Source organism: Adiantum capillus-veneris, chromosome 25, assembly GCF_014529385.1.
Source record: "Adiantum capillus-veneris isolate H3 chromosome 25, ASM1452938v2, whole genome shotgun sequence".
NCBI lineage: Eukaryota > Viridiplantae > Streptophyta > Polypodiopsida > Polypodiales > Pteridaceae > Adiantum > Adiantum capillus-veneris.
Genome location: NC_140955.1, coordinates 72,393,946 through 72,411,263, shown reverse-complemented (window position 1 = coordinate 72,411,263; position 17,318 = coordinate 72,393,946). Strand labels below are relative to the sequence as shown.

The 17,318-nt window shown below is 41.6% G+C and overlaps 3 pseudogenes; all 3 read left to right on the top strand.

Moving 5' to 3' along the window:
• The first annotated feature begins 3,431 nt into the window (after positions 1–3,431).
• LOC147425094 (uncharacterized) lies at positions 3,432–5,034 on the top strand (annotated as a pseudogene).
• Positions 5,035–5,919: 885 nt separating this feature from the next.
• LOC147425093 (uncharacterized) lies at positions 5,920–7,936 on the top strand (annotated as a pseudogene).
• A 182-nt stretch (positions 7,937–8,118) lies between these two features.
• LOC147425092 (uncharacterized) lies at positions 8,119–10,625 on the top strand (annotated as a pseudogene).
• The last annotated feature ends 6,693 nt before the right edge of the window (positions 10,626–17,318 follow it).

Here is a 17,318-nt window from a genome sequence, read left to right as displayed (position 1 = left end):
CACCAGAAACGTGAAAACACGACCTATGCCATCAGTCCCCAGTAGAACACAATTCCTGATGCAGATAGATGCAAATGATTGTGTCAAGGACAAAATCACTGGCTGATATCCTTCAAACAAAAATTCAAAAATGTCTAAAACATCGAGAAAATCAAGGAAGGATACTCAAGCAAACCCACAAGAAAAAAAACCACTCATGACCCGAGTCGAGCGGAAAAAGAAATATCAAGAGTTGAAAAAAACTCTCAAGCAGATATATACGACCGGAATGGAAACCACAAAAGAGGATGGTAAGGATTTAATGAGTGTTCTATCCCATTACAAAAAGTATACTCTCCAAGAGAAAAAAATCATAGTCGAACAACCTGTTAGGGAACTACGTAAACAGGGCGAGTCCTACGAAGGGCCTGAAAAAGCTAAAAAGATAGACCTGGCTGATCCATGAGAAGATCTTAGAACTGCTTACATTGCGAATGACCTAACAAAAAAATCATAATAGATTTTGCTAATCTTGCTAAAAGAATACCGAGATTTCTTCGCTTGGTCTTACTGCAAGGATCTCAAGGGTATTAATCTAGAAGTATATCAACATACTATACCCATAGAGATGATGTGAAACCAAGTAGACAAAGGCTATACACGTATAATGAAACATTTGCTAGGAAGATAAAAGAAGAGATTGAAAAACTAAAGGAAGCCAAATTCATTACGAAATTGAACACACAGATTGGGTGTCTCCAATTGTGGTAGTACCCAAGAAGAATAGAAAATTATGAGTATGTGTTAATCTCGAAAAATTGAATGCAGCTACCATTAGAGACAACTTTCCTCTTCCAATCACTGAGCATGTTTTAGAACGAGTTGCAAGAAAAGAAGCTTACAGCTTTTTAGATGGCTTTTTGGGATACAATCAACTTTTGGTTGACCCAAAAGATCAACATAAAATTACTTTTGCAACAGAATGGGGTATTTTTGCCTATCGGGTTATACCGTTTGGGTTAACTAATGCTCTAGACACCTTTCAAAGGTTGATGAGACATGCTTTTAAAGAATATCTTAGGAAATTCTTAAAGTATTTACGGATGATCTATGCGTACATTCATCAATCCAGGATAATCATTTTGAACACCTCAAAAAGGTATTCGAAAAATGTAGACTTTATAGGATTTGCTTAAATCCTGAAAAGTGCACATTCATGGGTAGACAAGAAAAAATTCTTGGACATATAGTGTCTAAAAATGGCATAGCTATTGATATTGCAAAATTCATGTCATTGTTGATTTTCCTAGACCAACAACAGTCAAGGGGATACAGTCCTTCATGGGGCACTGTGGATATTACCGACGGTTCATCGGGGAGTTCCGGAGACTAAGCAAAAGTTTTTGAGCAAAACAAAATCCGAGCAATACCAACCAATCTCCGAAAACAATTCACATCACACCGTACACTTTATGTATATTTTGGCAACACTTAGACACATGCAAATTGCTACAATTACACAAACAAATTTATTTCATATAGCTAAATTTACACAACTCTAGAGGCACAAGGAAAAGCTCTTCTTTTTGTACTTGTAGATGTTCGTTCTATGTGTGTGTGTGTGTGTGTGTATGTGTGTGTGTGTGTGGGTGTGTGTCTCTGGGACACTAGAGGACTTGCAAAAGATGTTCTAATAGTGCACTTTTGATTGGCCATAAGTAACAAAAAAATGCAAGTTTCGTATACTATGCTTCTAGAAAAAGAGTTCTAGAGAAAAGAAGGTTTAACGTTGTAGGATGAACAATCCCAAAATACCTAAGAGTTCTATTTAAAATGTCTTGAGCTCAACTTCTATTTTTCCAAAGGAATGAGAGATAACTTATCTACCACAAGTGGGTAATAGACATGTTAATCCACTTTCCTCTTCTTATCACAAGCACACATGTACATATGCATGCACACATGCACCCACACACATCCAACAGCTTTGAAATATCTATCCTATGAGTCTTGAACTCAAAATTTATTATTCAGAATAATATCAAGTTCCAAGAAGTTGAGGATCATGTGGGTACATGGTAATAGATATAAGCATTGCTCACATAGAAAGAGATATATATTCTCCCTCCCCCTCTCTCTCTCTCTCTCTCTCTCTCTCTCTCACACACACACACACACACACACACACACACACACACACACACACACACACACACACACACACACACACACACACACAAAGAAAATAAGTTGGAACGAAGAAAATTTAGTGAGACAAATATAAAGTATTTCCTTCAACCTTGGCGGAATTTTATTGTAACAAAGACCTCATGCTCTTGATCCTCTTTAGTGAGGGTGTCTTCAAAACACTCAAGTGCAGGACTAGTTGTTGTGGATTCATCCGCATCCTCTCTGGCCAATCATGGTCTTCATGCCTGCAGTGACAATCTTCGTCTCCTGAGGTAGTGTCAATTTCATCCGTATGCATGTTTCTATGCAACAACTTTGAAGAAGTGCAGGGTTCATCAACAGTTAGCTCGATCATCACCATAGCATCTGCCTCTTGCATCCATTCAAAATTTTCCCCTTCTTTGTCCCTCTCTCTTTTTTATTGAGTAATTGTGTGTTGCATTTTAAAATTTGTACAAAATAAAATCTTAAAAGCTAACTGTGGCCTATATCTTAATCCAAATATAGTCACAGCCTACTCGTTTGATGGGGACATTGAAGCTTTTGAAGGGGACATTGAAGCTTTTGAAGACTTCTCCTTTTGTCAAGTTTTTCTATAGATTTCATAGGTAAAAGGATTTTGTGAATATTGAGAGGTACCACAATTGGCTATTGAGAGGTATCACCATTGGCTATGGTAACTCCGGTTAGCAATTTCCCAAGCTCTTCATAATTATTGATGGTGATTTGTATGTGATGAGGAATAATACTACTCTTCTTGTTATCCTGTGCCGCATTACTAGCAAGCTCAAGTACCTTGACAACAACTAGGTATTATAAAATTGCGGCAAGATAGACAGGGGCCGCAAAGCCAATACACCTTGCATAGTGACCCTTCTTAAGCTCTAAAATTGTAGGCTTGATAGCAGCTAGTTTCCATGTTGGATGTGCTACTAGCTAGTCCATCCACAACAGATATCAACATGCAGGCAGACATGCCATGGATATATTGTGCCATATATAATGTCATTGAAATCTAAAACTAATATTTTGTTTGCTTGGTGAAGGTAGCCAAAATATTGGGGTGTGGCATGAGGATTGTGGGCAATATGACTCGATTGGGATGGACTGTGTGATGAGGGATAGACCTAGCAAAGCGGGGGGGGGGGAGAGAGAGAGAGAGAGAGAGAGAGAGAGAGAGAGAGAGAGAGAGAGAGAGAGAGAGAGAGAGAGAGAGAGAGAGAGAGGATTAAAACTATTTTTTCCCTCTTTAATGATGCAACATGCAATGGAGACGAAGAAGGGGTGTGAACGAAGAAGGTGGCGTCGAGACGACTGTGAAGGCGGACTCACAATTCCCTGCAAGTTATTTGGTGCGCTACCTTAAGAAGGCTCGCTATGTAGAGTGCATTGACTTTGGGGCCCTTGTCTATATTGTTGCATCATTGGTGCCTTTGTTGCTACTCGCGTAGACATCATTCTGTGTTAATGCTCTACCGACAATGGGGGATTTTCACCCCATAGGAGAGGCATGATGTATGGGGGATTTTCACTCTGCAAGAGAGGTGTGATCTCCGTGCTCCTACCACCATGCCATGTTGAAATATTAATTAAAGGGGTCTTGTTTTGTGCAACAAAGGAGAGCTAAAAAGGGGTCTCTATTTGCCGATCCTCCTTGGTGGCACTTTGTATCATAATTGAGACCAAGCTGGCATTACGGGAGTCATTTCTGGAGTTAAAACCCCCAAAAATCAGCACGCGGTGCCGCCTGGTGTTTTGAGGGACTTTTAGATCAGTATTTTGGGCTACATCAGCTGCACCCTCTCCTAGCTGCCTCAGGCCACTGTGGTGCTGCAGCATTGCGCTTGCTTGATGGATTCTCCTCTGCTCGCCGCCTCGTGGATTTCTGTGCCCTCTTGCTGTTTGAGGGCATGTGCCTCTTCATTATTCAGACCTTCAGCATGAACTCCTAGATGACTTCAAGGTTAACGATGACCAAGCCTACCATGCTCTGCATTCGTCTCGACCTCCTGGCTGGTCAGTCCCTCAACCAATTATTCCTCGCCACTGCTAGCCTCGTCTCCACCTGCGTTTTCCTTGTCTTGGCCACTCAGTAATATGGTCGCTGTGTCCTCTCAGAAACCACTCCTGATCTAGCAATGGGCCCTAGGATTGATCTCCCTCATGCGCGTCTTATTTCTACATAATCATCCTCTGCAATTCTATCTTCATTGTCCTTTCCTCTATATTTCACCCATTTTGCACTTGCGTTCCCACTGAAGCACGGACGTCGGTAGTCTCGTAGCCTGCTTCTCCCAAAAGCTAGCTCCTCAGGAGGATAGCCTCAAGATGAGGTCTGCAGGATAGCGTTGAAGATGGGACTACCACCACGGGTGGACATCTTGGAGTTTGCATTCACAAAGCTTATAGGTGATTACAAGTGCAACATTCGGCCTCCTTTGATGAACAAGGATTTTATTATCATTTGTATAACAAGCAACATGGCATACCGATGATGTAGATGCAGTTAGCAGTAGCGAATCTGCAAGGCTTGTGGGTGGAGGAGAGGAGGATAGAGTCGCAGGTGCCATGGTGTTGTTTTGGGCATTGCAGGGGAGGATATAATATGGTGTTGGAAAGGATGTAAAATTGTCTCTTAACAGCGTGGAGAGGTTGGTGAGGGCGTGGGAGGACGGAATGAGTAAGACAAAGTTGGCAGTGGATAAGCAACACCCATTTCTCATCAAAGATACCAAAACGGACAGCAGTGACGTGGTGGACGAAACACTAGTAGAGCTACTCCTAGAGCCAATACGGCCAACTTTGCTCTTCTAGTTGAGGGACTTGGAGGCCTATTTCCGCCACCACACAGTCCTCCTAGGCTGATCGCATAGCCTGAAGGAAACACAAACCCCCCCAAAATCAGCACGCGGCGCCGTGTGCTGTTTTTAGGGACTTTTAAATCACTATTTTATGCAAATTGAGAGAGCTAGAGATAGAGGAGAGAGAGAGAGAGGGTTCTCCATTTTCTTGGGTCTTTTCTAGCATTAGGAAATCTCTTTGCAGCAATGAAGCAGCCTCTAGTGTCCAAAGTTGCCGTATTTGCGGCATGGGTAGCATTGACTGCCACTATCTTGGTAGCCTACTTTGCTAGCCATTGACAAAAAAAAACAAGCCATCTTGCAAATGAGGGTTTCCCATATAGGACGTCACCGGTCACAGAATGGTCAATGGAAAGTCTGGAATTCCTAGAGTAGGAAATTGTAGTTGTCAATTACTTTTCTCAATAGATTATATGTAGTGTTCATTATTGGCATGGAAATGTGGATCTTCGTAATGTGGATTTCATGGAGACATCAAAGTCTTTGACATGGTTTTCTTTTGGAGCGGCTTCACCTTTGCAACTATGCAGACGCTTCAAATCAATTGTGAACTCATTATTGTTGGTAAACGATGTGCTCTCTCTTCGTGTGTGTGTGTATATATATATATATATAGATAGATAGATAGATAGATAGATAGATAGAGAGAGTGAGAGAGAGAGAGAGAGAGAGAGAGAGAGAGAGAGAGAGAGAGAGAGAGAGAGAGAGAGAGAGAGAGAGAGAGAGAGAGAGAGAGAGAGAGAGAGAGAGAGAGAGAGAGAGAGAGAGAGAGAGAGAGAGAGAGAGAGAGAGAGAGAGAGAGAGAGCTCAATACATCCTAACATTGCATGCATCCCCCCTAGCCAAAGCCATGGTTATGTAGTAGAGAACATAAAATTAGCTATTGAAAATGGAGCTGCTGGGAAGGATCACAGATGAGGTGAACATAGTGAAGGACCGAAAAGGGGATTCCCTCCATTCTAAGATTAGAGGGATTAGAACCTCAATCATGGCTAGAGAGAGAGAGAGAGAGAGAGAGAGAGAGAGAGAGAGAGAGAGAGAGAGAGAGAGAGAGAGAGAGAGAGAGAGAGAGAGAGAGAGATGGAAGCTAGCTGATGGAGATGTAAGGAGAGAGATGGGTGCTAGCTGCGAGACCTAAAGAAATCCTATTGAGAGAAAGAGTTGTCTCTTGAAAATGTAGGGAGATGAATCTTCGTGGATGGAGAGAGAGAGAGAGAGAGAGAGAGAGAGAGAGAGAGAGAGAGAGAGAGAGAGAGAGAGAGAGAGAGAGAGAGAGAGAGAGAGAGATTAAAACTATTTTTTCCCTCTTTAATGATGCAACATGCAATGGAGACGAAGAAGGTGGCGTCGAGACGACTGTGAAGGCGGACTCACAATTCCCTGCAAGTTATTTGGTGCGCTACCTTAAGAAGGCTCGCTATGTAGAGTGCATTGACTTTGGGGCCCTTGTCTATATTGTTGCATCATTGGTGCCTTTGTTGCTACTCGCGTAGACATCATTCTGTGTTAATGCTCTACCGACAATGGGGGATTTTCACCCCGTAGGAGAGGCATGATGTATGGGGGATTTTCACTCTGCAAGAGAGGTGTGATCTCTGTGCTCCTACCACCATGCCATGTTGAAATATGAATTAAAGGGGTCTTGTTTTGTGCAACAAAGGAGAGCTAAAAAGGGGTCTCTATTTGCCGATCCTCCTTGGTGGCACTTTGTATCATAATTGAGACCAAGCTGGCATTACGGGAGTCATTTATGGAGTTAAAACCCCCAAAAATCAGCACGCGGTGCCGCCTGGTGTTTTGAGGGACTTTTAGATCAGTATTTTGGGTACATCAGCTGCACCCTCTCCTAGCTGCCTCAGGCCACTATGGTGCTGCAGCATTGCGCTTGCTTGATGGATTCTCCTCTGCTCGCCGCCTCGTGGATTTCTGTGCCCTCTTGCTGTTTGAGGGCATGTGCCTCTTCATTATTCAGACCTTCAGCGTGAACTCCTAGATGACTTCAAGGTTAACGATCGCCAAGCCTACCATGCTCTGCATTCGTCTCGACCTCCTGGCTGGTCAGTCCCTCAACCAATTATTCCTCGCCACTGCTAGCCTCGTCTCCACCTGCATTTTCCTTGTCTTGGCCGCTCAGTAATATGGTCGCTGTGTCCTCTCAGAAACCACTCCTGATCTAGCAATGGGCCCTAGGATTGATCTCCCTCATGCGCGTCTTATTTCTACATAATCATCCTCTGCAATTCTATCTTCATTGTCCTTTCCTCTATATTTCACCCATTTTGCACTTGCGTTCCCACTGAAGCACGGACGTCGGTAGTCTCGTAGCCTTCTTCTCCCAAAAGCTAGCTCCTCAGGAGGATAGCCTCAAGATGAGGTCTGCAGGATAGCGTTGAAGATGGGACTACCACCACGGGTGGACATCTTGGAGTTTGCATTCACAAAGCTTATAGGTGATTACAAGTGCAACATTCGGCCTCCTTTGATGAACAAGGATTTTATTATCATTTGTATAACAAGCAACATGGCATACCGATGATGTAGAAGCAGTTAGCAGTAGCGAATCTGCAAGGCTTGTGGGTGGAGGAGAGGAGGATAGAGTCGCAGGTGCCATGGTGTTGTTTTGGGCATTGCAGGGGAGGATATAATATGGTGTTGGAAAGGATGTAAAATTGTCTCTTAACAGCGTGGAGAGGTTGGTGAGGGCGTGGGAGGACGGAATGAGTAAGACAAAGTTGGCAGTGGATAAGCAACACCCATTTCTCGTCAAAGATACCAAAACGGACAGCAGTGACGTGGTGGACGAAACACTAGTAGAGCTACTCCTAGAGCCAATACGGCCAACTTTGCTCTTCTAGTTGAGGGACTTGGAGGCCTATTTCCGCCACCACACAGTCCTCCTAGGCTGATCGCATAGCCTGAAGGAAACACAAACCCCCCCAAAATCAGCACGCGGCGCCGTGTGCTGTTTTTAGGGACTTTTAAATCACTATTTTATGCAAATTGAGAGAGCTAGAGATAGAGGAGAGAGAGAGAGAGGGTTCTCCATTTTCTTGGGTCTTTTCTAGCATTAGGAAATCTCTTTGCAGCAATGAAGCAGCCTCTAGTGTCCAAAGTTGCCGTATTTGCGGCATGGGTAGCATTGACTGCCACTATCTTGGTAGCCTACTTTGCTAGCCATTGACAAAAAAAACCAAGCCATCTTGCAAATGAGGGTTTCCCATATAGGACGTCACCGGTCACAGAATGGTCAATGGAAAGTCTGGAATTCCTAGAGTAGGAAATGGTAGTTGTCAATTACTTTTCTCAATAGATTATATGTAGTGTTCATTATTGGCATGGAAATGTGGATCTTCGTAATGTGGATTTCATGGAGACATCAAAGTCTTTGACATGGTTTTCTTTTGGAGCGGCTTCACCTTTGCAACTATGCAGACGCTTCAAATCAATTGTGAACTCATTATTGTTGGTAAAAGATGTGCTCTCTCTTCGTGTGTGTGTGTGTATATATATATATATATATAGATAGATAGATAGATAGATAGATAGATAGAGAGAGAGAGAGAGAGAGAGAGAGAGAGAGAGAGAGAGAGAGAGAGAGAGAGAGAGAGAGAGAGAGAGAGAGAGAGAGAGAGAGAGAGAGAGAGAGAGAGAGAGAGAGAGAGAGAGAGAGAGAGAGAGAGAGAGCTCAATACATCCTAACATTGCATGCATCCCCCCTAGCCAAAGCCATGGTTATGTAGTAGAGAACATAAAATTAGCTATTGAAAATGGAGCTGCTGGGAAGGATCACAGATGAGCTGAACATAGTGAAGGACCGAAAAGGGGATTCCCTCCATTCTAAGATTAGAGGGATTAGAACCTCAATCATGGCTAGAGAGAGAGAGAGAGAGAGAGAGAGAGAGAGAGAGAGAGAGAGAGAGAGAGAGAGAGAGAGAGAGAGAGAGAGAGAGAGAGAGAGAGAGAGAGAGAGAGAGATTAAAACTATTTTTTCCCTCTTTAATGATGCAACATGCAATGTAGACGAAGAAGGTGGCGTCGAGACGACTGTGAAGGCGGACTCACAATTCCCTGCAAGTTATTTGGTGCGCTACCTTAAGAAGGCTCGCTATGTAGAGTGCATTGACTTTGGGGCCCTTGTCTATATTGTTGCATCATTGGTGCCTTTGTTGCTACTCGCGTAGACATCATTCTGTGTTAATGCTCTACCGACAATGGGGGATTTTCACCCCGTAGGAGAGGCATGATGTATGGGGGATTTTCACTCTGCAAGAGAGGTGTGATCTCCGTGCTCCTACCACCATGCCATGTTGAAATATGAATTAAAGGGGTCTTGTTTTGTGCAACAAAGGAGAGCTAAAAAGGGGTCTCTATTTGCCGATCCTCCTTGGTGGAACTTTGTATCATAATTGAGACCAAGCTGGCATTACGGGAGTCATTTCTGGAGTTAAAACCCTCAAAAATCAGCACGCGGTGCCGCCTGGTGTTTTGAGGGACTTTTAGATCAGTATTTTGGGCTACATCAGCTGCACCCTCTCCTAGCTGCCTCAGGCCACTGTGGTGCTGCAGCATTGCGCTTGCTTGATGGATTCTCCTCTGCTCGCCACCTCGTGGATTTCTGTGCCCTCTTGCTGTTTGAGGGCATGTGCCTCTTCATTATTCAGACCTTCAGCATGAACTCCTAGATGACTTCAAGGTTAACGATCGCCAAGCCTACCATGCTCTGCATTCGTCTCGACCTCCTGGCTGGTCACTCCCTCAACCAATTATTCCTCGCCACTGCTAGCCTCGTCTCCACCTGCGTTTTCCTTGTCTTGGCCGCTCAGTAATATGGTCGCTGTGTCCTCTCAGAAACCACTCCTGATCTAGCAATGGGCCCTAGGATTGATCTCCCTCATGCGCGTCTTATTTCTACATAATCATCCTCTGCAATTCTATCTTCATTGTCCTTTCCTCTATATTTCACCCATTTTGCACTTGCGTTCCCACTGAAGCACGGACGTCGGTAGTCTCGTAGCCTTCTTCTTCCAAAAGCTAGCTCCTCAGGAGGATAGCCTCAAGATGAGATCTGCAGGATAGCGTTGAAGATGGGACTACCACCACGGGTGGACATCTTGGAGTTTGCATTCACAAAGCTTATAGGTGATTACAAGTGCAACATTCAGCCTCCTTTGATGAACAAGGATTTTATTATCATTTGTATAACAAGCAACATGGCATACCGATGATGTAGAAGCAGTTAGCAGTAGCGAATCTGCAAGGCTTGTGGGTGGAGGAGAGGAGGATAGAGTCGCAGGTGCCATGGTGTTGTTTTGGGCATTGCAGGGGAGGATATAATATGGTGTTGGAAAGGATGTAAAATTGTCTCTTAACAGCGTGGAGAGGTTGGTGAGGGCGTGGGAGGACGGAATGAGTAAGACAAAGTTGGTAGTGGATAAGCAACACCCATTTCTCGTCAAAGATACCAAAACGGACAGCAGTGACGTGGTGGACGAAACACTAATAGAGCTACTCCTAGAGCCAATACGGCCAACTTTGCTCTTCTAGTTGAGGGACTTGGAGGCCTATTTCCGCCACCACACAGTCCTCCTAGGCTGATCGCATAGCCTGAAGGAAACACAAACCCCCCCAAAATCAGCACGCGGCGCCGTGTGCTGTTTTTAGGGACTTTTAAATCACTATTTTATGCAAATTGAGAGAGCTAGAGATAGAGGAGAGAGAGAGAGAGGGTTCTCCATTTTCTTGGGTCTTTTCTAGCATTAGGAAATCTCTTTGCAGCAATGAAGCAGCCTCTAGTGTCCAAAGTTGCCGTATTTGCGGCATGGGTAGCATTGACTGCCACTATCTTGGTAGCCTATTTTGCTAGCCATTGACAAAAAAAACCAAGCCATCTTGCAAATGAGGGTTTCCCACATAGGACGTCACCGGTCACAGAATGGTCAATGGAAAGTCTGGAATTCCTAGAGTAGGAAATTGTAGTTGTCAATTACTTTGCTCAATAGATTATATGTAGTGTTCATTATTGGCATGGAAATGTGGATCTTCGTAATGTGGATTTCATGGAGACATCAAAGTCTTTGACATGGTTTTCTTTTGGAGCGGCTTCACCTTTGCAACTATGCAGACGCTTCAAATCAATTGTGAACTCATTATTGTTGGTAAAAGATGTGCTCTCTCTTTGTGTGTGTGTGTATATATATATATAGATAGAGAGAGAGAGAGAGAGAGAGAGAGAGAGAGAGAGAGAGAGAGAGAGAGAGAGAGAGAGAGAGAGAGAGAGAGAGAGAGAGAGAGAGAGAGAGAGAGAGAGAGAGAGAGAGAGAGAGAGAGAGAGAGAGAGAGAGAGAGAGAGAGAGCTCAATACATCCTAACATTGCATGCATCCCCCCTAGCCAAAGCCATGGTTATGTAGTAGAGAACATAAAATTAGCTATTGAAAATGGAGCTGCTGGGAAGGATCACAGATGAGGTGAACATAGTGAAGGACCGAAAAGGGGATTCCCTCCATTCTAAGATTAGAGGGATTAGAATCTCAATCATGGCTAGAGAGAGAGAGAGAGAGAGAGAGAGAGAGAGAGAGAGAGAGAGAGAGAGAGAGAGAGAGAGAGAGAGAGAGAGAGAGAGATGGAAGCTAGCTGATGGAGATGTAAGGAGAGAGATGGGTGCTAGCTGCGAGACCTAAAGAAATCCTATTGAGAGAAAGAGTTGTCTCTTGAAAATGTAGGGAGATGAATCTTCGTGGATGGAGAGAGAGAGAGAGAGAGAGAGAGAGAGAGAGAGAGAGAGAGAGAGAGAGAGAGAGAGAGAGAGAGAGAGAGAGAGAGAGAGAGAGAGAGTTCTAAAAATGCAAGGATGGTTGAGGAAGAATGATGGCCGTAGAGAGAGTGGGAGAGAGGGAGAGAGAGAGAGAGGGAGGTCCTTCCGCACCTTTTCTCGGACGTATCTCCTATTGGCTATCTTCAAAAGATTTTGACTAATCCGTATTTTCAAAAATATGTACTACATACTTAATTATAGTGTATCAAATAAGGTAGGGATACTTTACCGCACAAGTAGGCAATGAAAGAAATGGCATGAGATTATGGCCAGTTGACCTCTATTTAAGAAGCATTGATGTATCCCACTCACATTCAAATATTTTGTTCATAGTCACTGATTTAATATTGATCAATGTCAACAGGTACACAAGTCTACATCAAAGGATGGTTTTGTTGCATCTCTTAAGGAAGCATATTCACCACCTAATAGCTCTACCTCTATATCTATCCTTGCATCTATAGAGCATAGTTCACATGCTTGTGTTGAATGTCTACTACATGTTCTTTAACAATATATATCCTCAAAGTAGCCCACAATAGTGCCGTTTTTTGGGTGGCTTTATAGGAGAGACCTTCTCACCTCATGTGTAGATAGCGTCTTTAGAGCACATCACTGTTGTGCCTCATGGTCCTCAATATTATCAATATTTATTTATATTAATTTTTATGTTGCTATGCATTTTTGGTGTGGAATTTTATGTTTCTCTTTTTGCATTTAATTTATGTCATAATCGCTCGCTTTTTTGTTTGCTCGGAAAAGCTTGCTCGGTGTTTGGTAAAACTCGGTTCATCTACATGTACGCTATAATTGCAAAACCCATGTATAGCTTGATTACACACTTTGAGTGGACCAAGGAATATGAAGAATCCTTCATGAAGCTTAAGAAAGCTCTCACCTTAGCTCCAATATTGAAAGCACCAAGTTTGAATAAGATATTCCACGTACATGTAGATGTTTCCATTTTTTCTATTGGTTGTATACTAGCTCAACCAGAAGAAAGGAAAATTGAATTTCCTATTTCTTATGCTAGCCGACAATTGAACATGGCGGAAAAGAATTACACCACCACCAAAAGGAAAGGATTAGGAATGATCTATGCTATTATAAAATATAGACATTACCTATTAACCAACAAGTTTGTGTTATTTGTAGACCACTAAGCTTTGTTGTACTTGGTCAACAAGCCATGCAGCATAGGAAGGATAGTGAGATGGTTCATCATTCTTTTGGAATTAGATTTCACTGTGGTTATAAAAAAGGAAACTACACATCAACGAGCAAATCATTTGCTAAGGATTGTTTCAGAAGAATCACCTAAAGGGGTAGACGATGATCTACCAGATGCCTATTTATTGTCCGTGCAGGAGATGATACCTCAATGGTCAGAAAACATGGTGTCATTGATGACAATAGCTCAAGTGGATTCACAAATACCACTTCCTATTACAATCGGATTAATCGAGCAATCAACTATGTATCAATTACTAGCTGGTAGGCTATACAAAAGAAATTGAGATGGAATATTGCTCTTATGCATTAATCCTGAAGAAAAAAACAGCACCTAAGTCAAGCACATGTTACCATAGTAGGACTTTACTTTGTGAAAGACCAAACTATGCAACAAATTTTTTGGCCAACTATGAGAAGTGATGTTTGATCTTTTGTAAAAGATTATCCTCAATGTCAAAAACAAACACCCATACCTCATGTAACATTGTTTCAAATGTCACATGTTCCTAAGTGGAGTAAGTATTTGTTTACTTACTTATCAAGCCGAACATTTCCTAAGGATATGAGTAAACGCCGTCAAAGAGCAATTGAGACTGAAGCAAGAGACTATGCTTTTATTGGGAACCAATTCTATTGGAGAGGTAAAGATTAACATTTGTGTCTTTGTGCAAATGAAGACAAGTATATTCCGATTATAGAACAAGAACATGCTGGATTAGCTAGAGGTCACTTTTCTAGTGAGACCACCGCAAGAGCAATCTTGATGGCAGACATATGGTGGCCAATACTTTTTGCAGATACTAAAGATTATGTTCGAAGGTGTGATGCTTGTCAATGAGCAAAAAAGCCAACACGTGTAGATAGCATGCCCTTAACACTAGGTTGGTAATGGGACACTTTTATGTCCTGTTAAGTGACCATTTTCCTTGAATGATATCAAGAGTTTCAAAATGGATTTTGAGGTTCTATCTATCTAGAAAGTTGTCTCATGAGCTGAAAAAAACTTGACATTTTTTTGGAATATCAATTTCATCTTTAACCTTGTCCTTGCACAACATTTCACAACCTAAACTATGTGAAAAAACGGGTCCTGTTTTTGGCTTTTTGCAACTATACCACTCTAGAATTCATGTTTGTGAGGTCTATAATGCTAGAGAACTATCTTTAGTAGTCCTCAACATGTCTTGATGCTTCTAGGGATAAATAAATGTTAAAGTTGTAAGTTATGACCAAATTACAAAAATTGTCAAATCCTGCTTTTTAGCCAATTTTAGTTCTTCTATGATTTTTTTGGTGGCTTTCATGATATCCAAATGCAGTTTTGATTTTCTATGTCGCATATTGTAACATAAAGCTAATATTCCCTGAGTTTTGGGGCACCTAATACCCTATTTTGCATAATACACAACGATGGTTGATTTTTTCAATTATAGAAGAAAACGAAACATTCTAGTATATCAAGTATAGCTTTTTCAATATTTCTAGTTTCTTATGACAACTATATGCATTTTGTGGGTAGTAACCATATCTAGTCATAAGGATCAAATTTGGCTAGATATTGAATAGTTTCTATGGGATTCTACAACTCATAATGTTGAACCCAATTTTTTCATGTTTGCTATATTTAGCACTTCATCTTTGTCCCCAAGATTCCCCTTGTTAAGAGATGTATTATTCTTTTGACATGCTCCATGGATCCTTATGAACCTAAAGAACAACAGGGAACTAAGAAAACATGCATATATTATTTTTATTGAGCGTGGCTATAAAAACTTTGATGATAGGTTTACAGATTGGTAAAAATTCAACTTTTTTATACCTATTTCTTTTGGCAAAACAAAAAATAGTGAGTTAGAAGCACTCATATGTTCTGATCACCAACCCATTGAAGTTAACTAGGGAATTTATCTCAAGTCCTACAAAATCCCCTAATCTTATTTTTATGCAACAAAACATAAGAAATGACTGTTTTGATGAAAATGTATTGGTCCATCAACTTTGGAGGCTTGGTGTGACCAAAAGATGAGAAAATTTACAAGTTTCTCATTTTTTCTATGTGTAGTAGGCCTTGAACTATAACCTCATGAAAGGATTTTACAAAATGAGTGGATCTACTATGGTTTTGGAGGTTTTTTTCAAAACCCTTAAAGGACACTTTTATGTCCTGTTAGGTTACCAACCTAGTGTTAAGACCAATGATGGAGGCTAGAGCTTTCACAAAATGGGGTATAGATTTTGTTGGGCCAATACAGCCACCTGCTTATAGAACCCAAGCTCAATATATTATTGTAGCTACGGACTATTTGTCCAAGTGGGCCGAGGCTAAAGCAACTTAGAAGAATGATGCCAGAACCACTACTGCATTCTTATATGAGTATGTATTCATGAGGTATGAACTGCCAATGGAAATTGTAAGTGATTGGCGAACTCATTTCCTCAATGAGGTAATCAAGTATTTTCTTAATGAGTTTATGATCATCCATAATAGATCATCCCCCTATCACCCACAAGAAAATGAACAAGTTGAGCATACGAACAAAATTCTTAGCTTTGTCTTGACAAAAGTGGTTAGTTCAAGAAGGACAGACTAGGAAATGAATCTCCATGTTGCTACATGGGCTTATCGAGTTTCATTCAAAACAGCTTTAAATGCTACACTCTTTAACCTTGGTTATGGTCTTGATGCCATACTACGAATAGAATTTCTATTGCCAACATTAAGGGTAGCACGGAATCTTGAGTGAATTGGACATGAATTGTCAGAAAGACTTGAAGATTTGGAAAAGCTAGATGAGCAAAGGCTGACTGATGTAGCTCACATCTATGCACAAAAGCGAAAACAAAAACAATTTTTTGATTCCCACTTAATCACAAAAATCTTCAAGAAAGGGGACTTTGTTTTAGTCTATTCCCTTAAGCAACACATTTCTAAGTTTAAGAAAAACAAAAACTGACCATTTATCATTGAAGATGTATCTCCAAGTGGAGCAGTAAAATTGTCCACCCTAGATGGTGAACCAATGGCTAATTGGATTAGTGGATGTTGTTTAAAGAAATACAATTTGCAGCTAACCAATGAATTGCTAGAAAGAATGCATGCAGCCAAGTGAAGGAAGATTAAACGACAACAGGTTATTGATGAAGCCCAAGAGGAAGCTCGGCTTTGGGTACTCAAACAGAAATTTGGTCTCAAGAATCAGCAGATACCGATTCCCATCAACACTTTGGAAATAGATGAACGACAATGGGAATTACCTAAAGATGCAATTTCAAAAGATGATGATTGGTTAGACGAAATGGAATTGCGCATCAAAGTACATCTCAACAATCATAGCACCAATGTTACCATAGGAGCTAGAGTAAATGCAGTCAATTATTCCACGTACAAAAAGGCAACAAGTCAAGCATTGATAGCAGAAATAGCGATAATCAAAGGATGCAACAAGAACCCAACCCCAACATGGGAGTAGTCAACTTGAACGGGATAGTACATGGATGTTTATATCCTTATCAGTTTGTATGCTTACCAGATGAACACATGAATGAGATGATGATTCTTGGAATTCCCTGGATGCGAACATACAAAGCAGTACCTGATTGGGATAAAAATCAGCTCAAGCTATCACCCAAAGGCGGGCAACTCATTATTCCAATTGTATTGAGCAAGGAAGAATGAAAAGGAAGTAACAACCTCGACAAGAAAATGCTACAAGTAGCATGCAAGGAGTAAGGAAAATTTGGGTACCAAAAGCATAGCTTAAGGATAAGCCGATTCAAATCTGGGTGCCTAAGACTTCACCGATAAAACAAAAGAAGGTTCCAAGGGTAAAAACACAGAGACAAGCATCTCCAAGCAAGGAACCTACATGACATTGGTTTGGAAGAAAAAGGAGCACTTTTCTTCTCCAGAAGCCGTAAAACCAATCAAGCAATGGAGAGTTAAGTCTCAAAAGACCCCACCACACCATACAACACCAAGCAAACCAAGCTACCAATGGCGAGAAAAATCTCGACAATAGTCAAAAGTGCTACCAATAGCTCAAGCAATCAACGTGCTGAGGCATCCTGATGGTACAATCAAATAGAGAGCACACAAGCTACAAGATTTACTCTTTGGAAGACCGCAACAACAAACCTCGACATCAGAAACCCTTGAGTTTATTACTCAAGACCCAACTCTTGCATAGCATAGCGGTTTGAATTTCATTGATCTCCAAGCATGGTAGAGCCAACCACGGCTAT